This window comes from Phascolarctos cinereus, unplaced genomic scaffold (assembly GCF_003287225.1).
Source record: "Phascolarctos cinereus isolate Bilbo 61053 unplaced genomic scaffold, phaCin_HiC Scaffold_4;HRSCAF=312, whole genome shotgun sequence".
In the NCBI taxonomy this organism is placed as follows: Eukaryota; Metazoa; Chordata; class Mammalia; order Diprotodontia; family Phascolarctidae; genus Phascolarctos; species Phascolarctos cinereus.
In genome coordinates, this window is record NW_027555847.1 from 432,068,186 (window position 1) to 432,085,304 (window position 17,119).

General features: G+C 34.9%; 1 pseudogene; it reads left to right on the plus strand.

Moving 5' to 3' along the window:
- The first annotated feature begins 10,683 nt into the window (after window positions 1-10,683).
- On the plus strand, window positions 10,684-11,458 carry LOC110217956 (dnaJ homolog subfamily A member 1 pseudogene; annotated as a pseudogene).
- Window positions 11,459-17,119: the final 5,661 nt, after the last annotated feature.

A 17,119-nucleotide genomic window follows, 5' to 3' on the forward strand; every position in this document is an offset into this window, starting at 1 on the left:
AATGGACCAGATTCATCAAAGTTTCCATAGTGACCAATTTTAACTTCCCCACTCTAAAATGATTAGGGAAAATGATGTAACCTTGAAAAATATGCTCAAAAGAAATTTGTGATAGAGGAGACATAGTTTCAAAAAAAATTCAGGTAACAATCTTTAGGGTACCTGAAATGATTCAAAATTACAGAAAACTTAATATATTTGACTTTTAAAAAGTTATAGAGAATACATAAAAACGACCAATCTACATCTGTATTTCCTCATGTCTATATGTTTATGTAAATAGTTGAATCATACATCAAGAATATCTTGATTACAACTTGAAAGGGGAAGAATAGGTTTTCACAAATGAATTTGTTGATAACATAATTGCAGCCACTCAAATGATTAAAGGCATGGAGAACAAGAATACTAATGCATCTTCTGTCTAATTTCTACAAAAAGGTATTTGACTAAGAGTCTCCCCATAGTTCACCAATAAATTCAAATCAAATAGAATTCTTTGAGATGATGTCAAAATCAAGTGTGAGAAAATGAGATAGTTTAACAGCATCACAAATGTTTCTTATAAATATTCCAAAACAGAATAATTTAAAATAATAAAATCAAAGACACATTGTGGGTCTAATTATAATACTATTATAGGCTAAAAATTACACCCATATGTATATCCATAAGGTATAAAATTCATAAACATATGTATATATGCACGTATGCATATACGTGCAAAAAAGTAGTTAATCCATCATATAATGAAAATCTTACATAATTAATCATCATTATAATAATGCTGTTCATGTTTATAATGTTTTTCTTGTGTATTAGAGATTTCTAGAGAAGAGTTCACCCACATGGTTTCGTCAAAGTATCTGTTTATTTTTTTTAATATAGCTAATCTTATAATGCCCCTTCTTTTCTGTGAGTAAATTATAACTTCCCTCAATTCTCCACCCATGCTATGTCCTAATGAGAACTATTATAATCAGCCCATCATTGACAATTTCCTTTTCCCCTCATAAATTATATATTTTTTCTGGATGTTTTGTATTTACTTTTACTTTTCTATTTAAATATTGATTTATCGCTAAAATAATGCAAATTCCCTTAATGTATGTGCTTTTTTGGTATGTTGAGTACCTATATAATTTGCTTATACTTAATACGTGCTTGATAAATGCTTCTTAATTAAAAGTTGGTCAACAACAAAGCATTCTATGTACCTCCAGAATGAAAGATGATAGACTCATAGTGAAAAAACAGGAATTTTTTTTTATATGACTAATATGGGAAATTTATTTTGCTGGATTATATATGTTTATTGTAAGGCTTTTGTTTAGCTTTGCTTGTTTTTCAATGAGGAGAAGATGAAAGAAAGTGATTTTTAAATTTAAAAATAGTTTTAAGAATATTGCATTAATACTGAATTATGTGAAATAAGTCACGTAGCAAGCAGAGGGTACATTGCACATTGAAAGATGTTTAAGATGGGAAAATGTTTTAAATATTAACAAACAATATAATGTCATTTTATTGTATTACTTTACTGTAAGTTTTACATAATTTATGTTAGAGATATGATTCCAATCATTCTATAAAGATTTCTGGTATTTCCCATTTTAATTGATGCAGTTGGAAAACATAAAAATAAAAATTTAAAGTTCCATTTTCTTCTTCAAAAATAGGGCATAGATGAGGAAATTTTAGCTTTTGGGACAGATCAGACCCAAACTTCAATTCAGTTTGACAAATATCCATCAAACTTCTGTGTCAAGACTGTGAGTTATGATGGGAACTCAGGAGATTTACATAAAAAGTTTGTAGTATGGTGAGGGTAAAGAATAAATTACATGAATACTCCTGAAAAATCTATTTAATCCCACTTTTTGGAAGAGAAAATTGAAGAAAATAAGCCTCATATTACTTGTCAAGAGTCACAAAGCTAGAAAGAGTTTGATGCTAGATTTGAACTGAGGTCTTCCTGACTGCAAGCCTCTTGCTCCATGCACTGTCACTTCCCAGGAAAAAGAGTGGTAGAATGATAAAATGAAACAAGATTGTGAAGTGCTTTAAAACATATTTTTTAAAAGTGTCTTATATTTTATCCTAGGGGCAATAATGAACAACTTCAATTATCAAATGAATGGCATAGTCTTATGTTAAGGTCCTTTATACCACCTTTTAACTGCAGTGGAGAGATACTAGAGGTGGGGAGATGAATTAGGAAGCCACACAATAATCTGGGTGATGAAGGCCAGAATTCATATGTGTCAGCAGAAAGAACTGCATGGCAGTGTGGGGGGCAGAGCCAAGATGGCAGAGTAAAAGCAGTGACTTTCTTGAGCTCTCCCCAAACCCCTCCAAATACCTGTAAAAATGGCTCTAAACAAATTCTAGAGCAGCAGAACCCAAACAAAAACAGAGTGAAACAAATTTCCAGCCCAATACAACCTGGATGGTTGATTGGAAAAATCTCTGGGCCAGGCTAAAAGAGGAGCACAGCTCAGCGTGTGCTGTGCAGTCAAAGACCAGGCCTCAGTGAACCTGCAGCAGGCCTCAGGGGACTGAATCAAGGGAAGCTGTGATGGTTTCCAGACTTCTGAACCCACAAACACCAAAAACAACTTAGAAAGTCAATAGGAAAGGTCTGTCGGACCTTGGTGAGAGAGGAGCAGATCCAGCCCCAGTCCTGGTGCAGCCTCTAGGTGGTGGGTGCATCCAGAGCTGTCGGCTCACAGACAGAGCAGAAATCAAGTGGTTGAACAGAGTGAGATTGCAGGGATGTCTTTGCTGGCACTGAGGTAGGATTCTCTTGCTTTGCTCATGCTTAGATCTTGGTTGCAGTTCTGGGATAAGGTGGAGCAGTAGCTTGGTAGCGTTTGTGGTGGCAATGTAGAGTAAATCCTCCTCACCATTTCAAGGCAGAAAAGAGTGCTTGTAGTAACTCATACACAAGAGCACAGACCAGGAAAGGAGTAAACCACTGCTTTTGATCATATAAGCTTGGAAGAACTGAAAATTTACAGGTCCCTAGAAGTGTCTCTGAAAATAGCTGCACAAAACCCCAGAAGCTTGGGACAGTATATTCTTCACACTGAAAGCAGACCCCTACCTTAACAAAGAGTTTAAAATTCACATAATTGGCTGGGAACTTGAGAAAACAGCATAAAAAAAGTCAGACTGTAGAATCTTATTTTGGTGACAAAGAAGATCAAAATGTACAAGTAGAAGAATACAACAAAGTCAAAACTCCTACATCCAAAGCCTCCAAGAAAAATATGAATCAGTCCCTGGCCATGGAAGAGCTCAAAAAGGAGTTTGAGAAGTAAGTAAGAGAAGTAGAAGAAAAACTGGGAAGAGAAATGAGAGTTATGCAAGAAAATAATGAAATAAAAAAGAAAGAACTGCATGAGTAGAAAAGTTTTCATATATGGGAGACATTTTAAATATAAAATGTAATTTTTATTGACTTATTCAGTATGCAGAGAGAGAGATAGTGAAACATTGAGGATAGTCCTGTGTTGTAAACTTTTGAAATTTCAATAATGGAAGTCCTTTTGATAGAAAGAAAGAAATTTGGAAGAGGGAAGTTTTTTTTGTGGGGGGGGGAAGGGATAATGACTTTAAGATATTTTGAGTTTGAGATGTCTACAAGACTACATTATGAAATGCTCATTAGAAATTTGGGATAAGGGAATGAAGTTCATGGGAATTAGAGTTAACTACCTTCAAGCTAATAAGGTCATTAATACATCATAGAGAGACAAAAAAAGATGGTCTAGTGGAGAACACCTAAAGTTTAGACCATGATGTGAATGACACACCAGACAAGAAGGATGAGAAATGTAATGACAGGTAGAAGAAACAAAAAGTTAGTAGTGTAAAAAAATATTGAGATGAGAGAGAAACCAGGGTAAAGGGTGGTCATTAATGTCAAAAGCAACAGATTTGTTGAGAAGTATATATCATCAGATTCAAAAATTGAAATATTTGAAATGTGCCAAGCATAGGTCATAATTTAGTAAACTTGGAACTCCAAAGGGACTTTAGAAGTCACTAAAGTGTATGGCAAAGCAAAGATGGTAAAGTAAGGCAGAAACTTGTCTGAGATCTCCCAAATTCTGCTTCAAACAACTTTAAAATAATGCCTCAAAATGTATTATGGAGTGACAGAACCAATAAAAGGATGGAGTAAAAAACATGTTTAGAAGGTCAACAGGAAATATCGGTCTCACTGAGGTGAGAGTGGAGCACAGCGAGGTGAGCAGAATCAGGAGAACATTATATACAGTAACAGCAACATTGTGTGATGATCAACTGTGAATGACTTTCCGTTCTCAACAATGCAATAATATAAGAAAGTTCTAAAGGGGTCATCATGAAAAGTAATATCCACCTCAACAGGAAGAACCGATGGAATATGGATGCAAATGGAAGCATAATATTCTCTCCCTTTTGTTGTTTTGGTCTTTGTTTTCTTTCACAACATTACTAATATGGAAATATGTTTTGCATGACTATAGATGTATAACCTGTATTAAATTGCTTATCATCTCATGGACACAAGAAGGGTGGGAGAAACAGAATTTGGAACTCAAAGTTTAAAAAAAATGTTAAACATTGTTTTTATATGCAATTGGGAAAAATAAAATATTGTTAAATATAAAAAGGTCACTGAATCCAACTCTTTCACTTTATAGTCTATAAACTGAGTCCCTAAAAGGATGAAAAACTTTTTCTAAGAACATAGGTAATATGAGGTAGAGCCAGGCTTTGAACCATCTTTGAAAACTACTGCCAATTTTATTTCTTTACAGTATTAGACCCTGCCTCAGATACCACATTGCAATGTGTTAAGTTTTATGAGAGGTGGAAATGGAGGAATCAAGTGCAGAAAATTTATGCTAGGAATTTGGCTAACAAAACAATAAGAACAATAACATAATAATACAAAGGGAAAGTATTTTCCAATGAAGAGGGAAGATTTTTTTTTTTGTTCTCAAAATGGAAGACATGTTTGAAGGCATTAGGAAAAGAAAGATTAAAGAGGAATGTTTTAAACATTAGAAAAATAAAGGGAATAATTTACTTCATTCTTCAGTAAAAGCCAGGAAAGGATAGGATCAAGGACACATGGAGAAGGATTGGCAAAAATAAAATAGTAACTGTGCTCAAGGAGCTTATATTATACCGAAATCAGGGCATATTCTTAAATTACTTATGCAAATCACTGGGAATAAGCTTGTAATGTTATTGGTACTGGGGTCTACCAATTAAGAAAATTCACTCTACTATCTCAAGTATTAAGCTTTTCTGCAACATACAGTCTTTGGGAGGTGTCAACAATTATATGGCCACTTTCTGTCAGAAACAGAACTTGAACCCTAAATCTTCCTTGTTGTGAAGTATCTATATATCTATTTCTACATCTATCTATACCATTATCATTATCAATGTCAATACCTATACCAGCATTTATCTATCTATCTATCTATTTATCTATCTATCTATCTATCTATCTATCATCTAAAGTTATACACAGAGCCTTATTATCTATATTATGAATTATACTCATATCATCTATATCTGTATGTCTCTCTATCTAGATGGAGAACAAACCCTCTGATTACTTAAAAAGAACAAAGGGATACCAAGTCCTTCTGGCTTACATGAGCAACATAATGGAGAATTATGTATTTTCTCTAATCTCCATGATCTCTTGAATCTTTCCAAAACAGAAATCATGTGCTAAAGATAAAGCAACTTCAGTTGACTCCATAGTCTAAGACACCTGGAAGTCCAAAGAATGTTAAAAGAAAAAAGGGGAGTTCTTTATTGACCCTGAAATCATTCACCAACCCTCTCCAACATCCCTAGCTATAGATGGGAAAGCTATACTACCACATCAAAGTACATATCACAGGTTTACAGGAAAATCCGCCTCCACATTATATTACTCCCTTCAACTTTTAAGTGTCCAAGAATACCCAAGATCTAGGCTGTCAAAATTTTCCTTGGTTATGGCATACAACAACATGGATATAGTCCCACAGAAGCCAAAGCCTGTCAGGGGGCACAATCCTGTATCACCAGCAGATCCTGGATCTAAGAGAGATAACCATGTAATACCAGAACTACAAAGCTCTGCATTGCCAGTGGTGGGTGCAGAATTAAGGAATAGAATGAACAGGAGAGGCCAACAGAATAGCATATTATGTAAGTGTGGGGACTGTGTAGCATTCCATTAAGCCTGAGAGAGAGAGTATGGGATCTAGCTGGGGCAAGTTGTGACCATCCAAATGTCAGTTAGGGCAAAGACCTATATAGGTAAACTGTGAATTACATAGTATGGAAGGAGGCTGAGTTGCTTTGGGCTCCAGTCCCCAAGAAAGCACACTCAAAAAGGAGGGAGTCAGAAAGTTAATGATAAGTAAAATAAGAAGGAAAAATAATGATATTACCATATTTCAGTAAGAAGAAAACTCAATGACCTTGCACATAAATAGAAAAAAAATCAAAAGGACACAATATTACTAACACAAAGAAAGATGGAATCTAGCTCTAGAAAGTAGGTCCAGTCATCTATAAAAAGATTGTCAAATAAACATGAACCAACATGATGAGACAGAGGACCTTCTGGAATTTTAGAAAATAGAACCAGCACACAGTAATACTGAATGGTTAAAGAGGGAAATGATAAGTAAGAGAGCAAAATCTATAGATTGCCCATCAAAGTTAATCAGCAGAACAGGAAAAACTGGAATATACAATGGCAAATTTCACCAAAGACACACACACACACACACACACACAAAAGATTAGGAAGGAAAATACACATAAGTTTGTACAAAATCTAGGAAAAGAGAAGCAAAAAATAGTATTAAAATATATATACTCACTATGCATATGCTTACTAAGACAGATACAGAGTGGGGTGGAATACAAATCTGTATACTTCAAAACAAAGAGTGGATAAATTTTAAAATTCAATAGAGAAATAACAAATTCTGAAAGTCATTAGAAAAAAATTCAAATACAAAGAAAACACATTCAAATAATATGAGACCATAATGAATCCACACAAAATAATGAGAATAGGATGGAATAATATGTTCTGAAGAGTGTTGAAGCTCAGGATACTGCCCAGGTTGACCTATCCTACAAATCTGAGCCAAACTATACCTGACAAAGATGAACATTAATGGTAAAGATCATAATTTAATAAATTTAGAGCTCCAAAGGGACTTTAGCAATCACTAAAGGGTATGGCAAAGCCAAGATGGTAAAGTAAGGCAGACACTTGCCTGAGCTCCCAGAAAAAGGCCAGAATTAAAATTAATTGTCTCTTGAACTGGCCAAATGATAGAAATGCTGGAGGAGGGAATAAATATAGCAAGCAAGGACTATAATACCAGCAAAATCAGAGAGAGAGAAAGAGAGAGAGAGAGAGAGAGAGAGAGAGAGAGAGAGAGAGAGAGAGAGGAGGAGGAGGAGGAGAGGGAGAAGGAGAGGGAGAAGGAGAGGGAAAGAGAGAGGGAGAGGGAGAGGGAGAGAATAGCCTACACAATGAGAGAGAGGTGAAGGTGGAAATCTAATAGAGGTAACAGGGAAAAAGTGGACAGGGGTATTATAGATAGGACCTGATAATACTCTGCCTGCAAGTGAATATTTTTTTTGTGGGAATACATTAAAAATAGAAGGGCATATGAAAGGGGGAGGAAAGTAGGGAAATAAGGATGAGTGAGTGGTGTTTTGGGATCAAATCAAGGGTTACCAATGAGGGAAGGGTGACTTCTGTCATCTCAGAAAGGGAAGAGCTTACAGGGGAATAGCTAATGAGGAGGGAAGAATGATTGAAATAATTAGGAAAAGAGAGGGAAAAAAGCATTATTTTGGAGTTGGGAGAGAATTTAATGATGAATGTTCTCATGCATGAAAGGATATTAGGAACTTATACCAGAGGCCTGGAAGGCTTGTGACTTAAAATCCTTCTGTTCCTGGGAACAGAGGAATTTGGAATCTCTTGGGGCAAATGACACCAGGAGGGAGGAAGACAAGATAAACCCAAAGACAGATATTTCTAGAAAAATGTAGAAAATAGGTCAGTAACATGAAATATAGATAGTTGTGTAATGGAAGGGAGGTGACCTACTGTAGGGCAGTGTTCTTTTTGACATCTGCAATGATTAACATTGTTCTGAGAGTGAAGTACAATGCGAAAGGCCAATCCATGAGTTAAGCCCTAAAAGGCAGTGGCAAATAGTGTCTAGAGATCAGAAACTAGAATGGATACATTCAAAAGTTTGAGTGTATGAATAAAAAAAAAGGAACTAAATGTGTATGGGGACTATGAATCAAAGTATGGATATCTAAAATAAAAAGAATAAGAAAGTAAATAATGGAGTGAAAGATAGTTGTTTTTTTTTTGTCAAATAAGAGATGAATAAAATTTAAGGTAGAAAATGCTAATACATATGACTAGTTGAGGTCAAAGAGAAGAAGAGAAGAATCTATCTGACTAATTGGAAAGAAAAAAGAGGGCAGAAATATTTAAAAAATATAAAATCCAGAGAGAGAAACTTATAAGTAAAACCTTAAAAAGAAAACAGGTAACAAATGAAAAGAGAGAATTTTGGTTAACGAAAAGTAAGCCAGTGGGAACACGGCTGGTTTAAAGAAAGAGTAAAGTAAATGACAATTGTACTTAAGTTAATTGACTTATTCAGTCCCACACCAAACAACCAAAAATTATTTTAAAAAGATAGAATAAATAATAACAAGATTCATCTGGAAGAACAGAAGGTCCTGGATAGCAAGGGAACTAGTAAAAAGAAATACTAGCAAAGGTGGCCTATCCATACGAGAACTTATATCATATTATAAAACAGCAATCACAAAAACTACTTGGAACTGGCTAAGAAATAGAGTCCTGAATCAATGGAATAGGTTAGGTATGCAAGACGCAGTAGTCAATGACTACAGTAATTTACTATTTGATAAACCCAAAGAGCCCAGCTTCTGGGATAAGAACTCACTAGTTGACAAAAAACTGCTGGCACAACTGGAAAATAGTATGGCAGAAACTAGGCATTAAACCAGCATTCTACATACTGTACCAAGACAAAGTCAGAATGGGTGCATGATTTAGATATAAAGCTTGATACTATAAGCAAACTAGGATAGCCAGGAATAGTTTATCTGTCATATTTATGAAGAACAGAAGAATTTATGACCAAAGTAGAGATAGAAAAATGGATTATTTTGACTACATTAAATTGTAAAGTTTTTACACAAACAAAGCCAGTGCAATCAAGATTAGAGAATAGAAAATTGAGAAATAATTTTTTACAACTAGTCTCTCTGATAAGGGCCTCATTCTTAAAATATATAGAGCATTAAGTCAGGTTTATAAGAATGCAAGTCATTCCACAATTGATAAATGGTCAAAGGATATGAATATGCAGTTTTCAGATGAAGAAATTAAAGCCATCTATAGTCATATGAAAATGATGACAGAAATGTAAATCAAAACAACTCTGAGGATCCACATAACACCTATCAGATTGACCAACATGACAAAATAGGAAAATGATAAATTTTGGAGAAGATGTGGGAAAATTGAAACACTAATGCATTGTTGGTGGAATTGTGAAATGATCCAACCATTTCAGAGAGCAATTTGGAACTACGCCCAAAGGGCTATAAAAATATTCATACCATTTGACCCAGTGATAACACTTGTAGGCCTATATCCCAAAGATATCATATAAATGGGAAAAAAGACCCATTTATAAAAAAATATTTGTAGCAGGTCTTTTTTTGGTGACAAAGAATTGGAAATTGAGTTGTACCCATCAATTGGCAAAATGACTGAACAACTTGTACTATATGAATATAACGGAATAGTACTGTGCTATAAGAAATTATGAGCAAGCAGACTTCAAAAAAAAAAAAAAGAAAAAACATCAAAAGACTTAGATTAACTGATGCAGAGTGAAATGAGCAGAACCAGGAGAACATTGTACACAGTAAAAACCATGTTATGGGATGACTGGCTTTGATGGAATTGGCATACTGTTTGCTATCCTTTCCCTTTTTTTTTGTATTGCTTCATTCTAGTGGTTCCGCCCACTCTTTCTAATTGTTCTTTACATCATGACTAATGGGAAAATATGCTTAATATGAATGTATAAGTAAAGCCTATATCAGATTTTTTGCCAAATTTTGGTGGGAGGGACTAAGTGGGAGGAAGAGAAATTTTAAAACTCAAAATCTTATGGATGTGAATGTTGAAAATAAATTAATTCAAAAAAATATCACCCAGATAATAATCAAAATCAAGGGAAAAAGTGGAAGCCAATTTTTCAAGCTTGTAAAGTGCTTTCTGATGCTAGGAAAAGAGATTTATATGACAAAGGTGGAGAAGAAGCTATCAAAGAGGGTGGTTCTGGTGGTGGCTTTGGTTCTCCAATGGATGTCTTTGATAATTCTTTTTGAAGGAGACTGAAGAATGCAAAGGGAACAGAGAGGTAAAAATCTTGTTCATCAGTTGTCAGTGACTTTAGAAGATTTATATAATGGTGCAACAAGACATCTGGCTTTGCAAAAGGTTGTAATTTGTGAGAAATGTGAATATGGGGTGATAAGAAAAGACCTGTATAATGCTATCCCAATTGCAGAGGTACCGGAATGAAATTAAAAATTCATCAGATAGTACCTGGAATGGGTCAGTAAGTTCAATATGTTTGCATGGAATGCCAGGGGCATGGGGAATGAATCAGCCATAACAATAGATGTAGAAGCTGTAATGTATAGAAAACTGTTCAAGAGAAGAACATTCTGAAGGTTCATATTGACAAGGACATTAAAGATGGCCAGAATATAACATTCCGTGGGGAAGTTGATCAGGAGTCAGGAATTGAGCCAGGAGATACTGTTATTGTTTTGGATCAGAAGGGCAAAGCTATATTTACATGATGAGGTAAGGACCTTTTCACATGAATGGATATCCAGTTGGTTGAAGCATTGTGTGGCTTTCAGAAACAAATAATAACTCTCAATAATAGAATTATTAGTTGTTACTTCTCATCCTGGTCAGATTGTTAAACATGGAGATATCAAATGTGTGCTGAATGAAGGTATGCCCATGTATTGCTGACCTTGTGAGAAAAGAATTCTAATAATTGAGTGTAAGGTAAACTTCATAGAGAATGGCTTCCTTTCATCAGATAAGCTATCTTTGTTGGAAAATGTACCGTGTTAAAGAAAGGAAGTAGAGAAGACTGAAGATATGGATCAGATAGAACTGGTGAATTTTGACCCATCTCATGAAATAAGATGCCATTACAAAGGAGAAGCTTATGAGAATGATGAGCATCATCCCAGAGGTGGGGTTCAGTGTCGTCTTAATGGAGGGCAGACAATACTCTGCATTGTAGTGCTGGCTTTTGTATACAATAGTTAATCACTGAAGGACTACAGTCATTTTAACATCCTCACTACTAGCTATTGCTTTTGTCCTAATATTCAACTATAATTGAGTTTTTAAAAGTTAATAAAATCAGCAATATAAGATGCTGACTTTGCAATTTATGATGTTCAATGTGAAAGATAGTTAATTATTTCCTTATGGTAAAGAAGCCGCCAAGCATTTTTTCATGACTTGTACTTTTTGTTTCAATGTGTATATGCAGTGGCTTAGACTGAGGTTTGATTTTTGATTGACTAAAGGTACACAAACATTTAAAATTGTCACACTGTGAAATTAAATGTTTTTTACTGAATTCACTGTCAGAAAAAAAAGACAGTTAATACAAAATATACTCTTGTTAACTTATTCCCACAAATTCACACATGATCCATTGGAGAAGTAGGCTTAAACTTAGACCCTTATAGTAGTGAAGCAAATGTGTAAAAAAGAAATACGTAATGAGTTTTGACTCATAACACCTGCTCTGGAAGTCCTCTCTGTGTAGAGTCTTCATGAAGTATCTGTGTATGATGAAGTTGTTTGTCCTTTGCTTTTCAAGAGGACCAAGGGAATCATAAGGATTTGCTTGTGAATTGCATATGAGGCAGAGCTACACAAAGTCATTAAACCATTCTCTTTTCCAGAATCATCAACTTTTTCAGTGTATTGATCACTCGTCCTGACTTTTTTTTACTCTTTAAAACTGCTATTTGTCTTATAGGATTGCTCTTTGAGAAGAGAAGGAGAGATAGAGGAGGAAGGATACCTGATAAAAGTATGGTTAATAAATTTAAAAAAAAAAACAGAAAAAGATTCAACAAGAAAATTTTAAGAGAAATAAAGAAACCAAGAAAGAAACCAGAAAGAAAGGAAAGAGTCTTTAGAAGCACAGGGATCAACTTCAAAATTTAGATATGACAGAGTGGAGAAGGAAAATAAACGGTGTGTTTAGAGATAAGTGAGCATCAAAAATGGTTGGTCTGGCAGAACCTCTGAAGAAAGAAATGTTGGCCTATGTACTATAGAATAATAAAAATATTGACAGATATCATCTGTGAAGGGATCCTGTTGCTGACTCAAGGTATGGTAGCCATATGTAACAATGATAAATGTGATTGGCACATTAGAGACCTAGCACAGCTATATGGGAGGTGTACAGTCTTTCTGGACAGTATATTTAAGATACTCATGCCCCTCCCCTTACCTCCTCTGACCCTTCACCCTTCCCTTTTTCTCCCCTTCCATCCCCCATCTTTATCCCCTTTTCTCCCCTCCCCTTCCTTCCCCCCTCCCTCATCCCTATCCTTCCCTCCATCCTTTCTCCTTCCCTTCCCCAGCTTATATGATGCAGTGATGGAGATGGCAGGGAAAGGTGGACACAGAGCTAGCTGAGGCGGACATCATGGGGCTGTGCCAGGACATGTTCTCCAAAATGGGCATGTACCTAACAGCAGAACTGACAGCCACCAATGAAGAATATAAACTGCTGGAAAATATTAACAAACTGACTAGCTTGAAGTATCTAGAAATGAAAGATACTGCAGTAAACATAAATAGAAACTTAAAGGACTTAAATCAGAAATATGCAGTACTTCTGCCTTATCTGGATCAGATCACTTTAATTGAGCAGCAAGGAGCAGCTCTTGAGCAGGCAGCTTACAAGTTGGATGAATATTCAAAGAATCTAGAGGCAAAGTACAAAAAGTTAGAGAAGGGATGAAAGAATTGTTTAGCACAAAGTAGTTAACTTCAAGAATGTTTCATAAGAGCTGAAATAAGTGAGATGGAACTTATCACTGTGCTTCAGTTCCTAAAAGGAAGTGATGCTGATGAGCCAAGGAAAATCCCAGCCCTCACCTTTGGTTGGATGTGTAACTTTGGCCACCCTTTGATGTTTCCTAAACCTGTAGCCTCTGGAACCTCATCTTATCATGGGCTTCATTATGTGCCCTGGACCAATGCTCAGAAATCAAGATAACCCCATCTAGAAGAGACACAGAGGAGAGACTCTCATGTCTCTGTATCCTCCCTTTTTCCCTCTCCCCTAGGGCTCCACTTCAGATTCTGTTATGAATGTGCTCCCCACCCTCTTCATAACCTGTTCTTCAATTTCAATAATAAATGATGACTTATGAAAAAGAAAGATGCTCAGAAAGCTTGTCAAAGCCTTTGAAACAACAACTACTATCATCTTTATTGGTGGGAGGGCATACTTATTTATGGATAAATAATATTGCCAAATGAAAATGGGGAATTTAGTGTAGTGACTTCCAATTCTGCATCAGAAATTAGGAGTTGGTTTGGGAGCAAAGGTGTTTTTTTTTTTCATTTCATCTAGTTGATATTCATGTTTTTATGGAATGAGGGAAATATAAAGAGAGTGAACAGAATGATCCATAAAAATGTATAAAAATAGAGCAGAGGTTTCTTATCTTACCTACAAGATGAAAAATAAGTTTCTGACAAATAAAGATGTGTACTTAATGAATGAAATAATGAAATAATTGAATATGAGTTTTAAGGAACTGATTAAAGAAATTATAAATTGAAACTTGAGGTAAAGGCAGAAAAATGCTCAGATTAAAAAATAAGTATAAAGCCATAATTCATATATATGTATAATGGGTGTGTATAAGAAATTTACTGAGGGTGAGCTACTCAGGAACGCATAAGAGAAATTGATAGGAAGAAACAGGATCAGTAATAACTATCCTTGAGCACTACTTGTATATATGTATGTATGTGTGCATATGTACACACATACTATATACGTGAGATTTTATATATATATATATATATATATATACACACACACATATATATATATATATACATATATATATATATAATATAGAAAAATGAGCAAACACAAAGAAAAGTCAATAATCACTTGTTAATTACAATCTGAAAAGGCACCAATATGACTTAATGCAATGAGCAATTAAAAGCTATACACATTTGGAAAAGAAAGAGATGTACAGAAGAAAGTAACACTTCATGATGAGGTAGAAACCTATTATGAAAAATAATAAATCTAATATGAATACTTGAAGTGTTCCAAAAATCTCAGCACCATTTTAAGTTACTGAAATTAAAATAGCACCAACAATGTTTGAGCATTCTGTATTATCATAGGATCAAAGAGTTAAGTACAAGTTAAGCTTTTATGATAGCATACATGATGCCAAGCCAGATGACAGATAGCAGTTATTTCATAATGCAACAAAAAAGCTATCTTAAAAGCATGGCATAGTATTGATGTGAATTATTGATCAGTTTGCACAAGAGAAAAGGAATTGATGTGGCAAGAGTGAGGGATAATATTTGGACTTTTGAACAACTACTCTGGCATCATTAAGTCAACCAATGAAAGTCTCTTCCAGTGTATTGAATAAATACTCTTCAAGGATTTTTTTGGGAAATTAGGCAAAATAATTACAAAATATGATAAGACATGTATGGCTTGGGTTCTGCACTGATGAAGACAAAAATTCACAATTCTAAAAGAAAGAAGTCTTAACAATCACAATTACTGATAACTCTAGTTTGGGGAAAAATAAAGAGGTCATTTGAAAAGAAGTTTTTTTTTCAGACAGATATTACACACACACACTCAGATGCAAGCACATATTCATATGTTCGTATTTAAAGATCACATCTAAAACGTAAAATAAGTATGTATAAATAAAAAAAGACTAGAAATAAGCAACAAAGACCCTTTAAGAAGAGCATTAGGAAAACTGAAAGCTAAAATGAGTTGTAGCTTAAATTTAAAAAAACAAAACATTTTTTAAAAATGTGTTTTTAAATCTATTTGGAGGAAAAACTAGGAAAAGATGGACTGACTGCTTAGAACAGATGTTTAATAGTAGCAGCTGAGAAGGAGAAAGAGCTAATAAATTACTATTTTACTTTTACATACTCTAATCAGGAAAACAATCTAACATTTGGAAAATGTGGGACAAAAATATGGTGGAATCAAGTGAAGCTCAAGATAGATAAGAAAATAAGACAAGAATACTTTTTTGTGCTTTTAATGAGTTGAAATATCTTGGGTGTTAGATATTGAAGACATTTGAAAAATTATATATGCAGATCAGCAATCTTTTTTACAAATTGAAGAAAAAAAGAAATTCCATTCTAAAAGTGCAAAGGAATTTAGCTATCTACAAGATAGCTTCCTTCACATTGATCTTGAGGTCTCTGTTCCTAGCTGGTCCCTCTAAGAGATCAACAAACTGCTTGATGTTTTACTTGTGACTTACTCTCTTCCAAATGATTTGTGAAACCTTGATGTTTCTGCTGCTACTACATTTAACCCATTAAATTCCTTCTCCCTGTACACTTTGTCACTTTATTTCAGGGTGTCATCATCTCTCTCCTTCTTTATTATAAATGGACCTCCAATTTTGGTCCTTAAGTCTAACACAACAAAGAGCTAATCAGTTTTCTGAATCTCAAAACTGCTTGATGTACCAATAATACTTTGTGAGTGAATTATAGACATATTTTGAAATGCCTGTAGCTGCCAAAAACCATGTAACCAGCTTTCAGCAGGTCAGGGGCACCCTCAATCACAAGCTGCAGACTCAAGGCCTTGCTCAGGACATTGTAAATAAACATCTGTCTGATCTTGTTGTTTGTACCTGAGCCTTCGACTCTGAGTCATCAAGTTTATCTATTACTAAGAAGTCACTGCCTCTAGTCTTGAAACTCTCTAGCCCTCATGCCTGGCACTCTCCATTCACAAGGTGTCCACTTTCCTCCATGGATCAGTGTATTCCCCATCTTCCTTTGTCTGAAAATCACATAAACTACTTCCTGCTTTCCCCTAAACTGAGCTATTTCATCATCAGGCTGTCTGCTCCAATTGATCATGTTGTACCTGTTTTAAAAAGATGACTCAACTTCTTAAAGACATTTTAATAATTTATATTGATTTATCAACAATCACTTCCATATGTTTTTGAGTTGGAAATTTTTCTCCTCCTTCCTCCCCCCCCTCCCCAAGATGGCACACAATCTAATATGAGCTTTACATTTACATTCCTATTAAACATATTTTCACATTAATGAAGTTGTAAGTAAAAATTAAAACCAATGGAAGGAACCATCAGAAAGATTAAACAAAATTCAACAGAAGGTAAAAATAAGTAATAGCGATTTGACTTCCATAGTTCTTTCTTTGGATATGGACAGCTTTTTCCATCCCAAGGCCTCTGGAGATGTTTTAGATCCTTGCAATGCTGAGAAGGCTTCAATCTAACAATATTAGTCATCGCATAACAAGGATGCTATTGTGTACAAAGTCTTCTTGGTTCTGCTCACTTCATTCAGCATCAGACCATATAAGTGTTTCCAGGTTTTTCTGAAGTCAGCCTGTTCAGCATTTCTTATAGCAAAATAGTATTCCATTACATTCATATACCACAAGTTGCTCAGCCATTCCCCAACTGAAGGGCATCCCCTCAACTTCCAATTCTTTGCCACCGCAAAAAGAGCTGCTATGAAGTGGGTCCTTTTCCCATTTGTTTGATCTCTTTGGGATATAGCCCTAGAAGTGCTATTGCTGCATCAAAGGGTATGCACATTTTTGTAGCCCTTTGGGCATAGTTCCAAATTGCTCTCCAAAATTATTGGATAATTTCACAACTC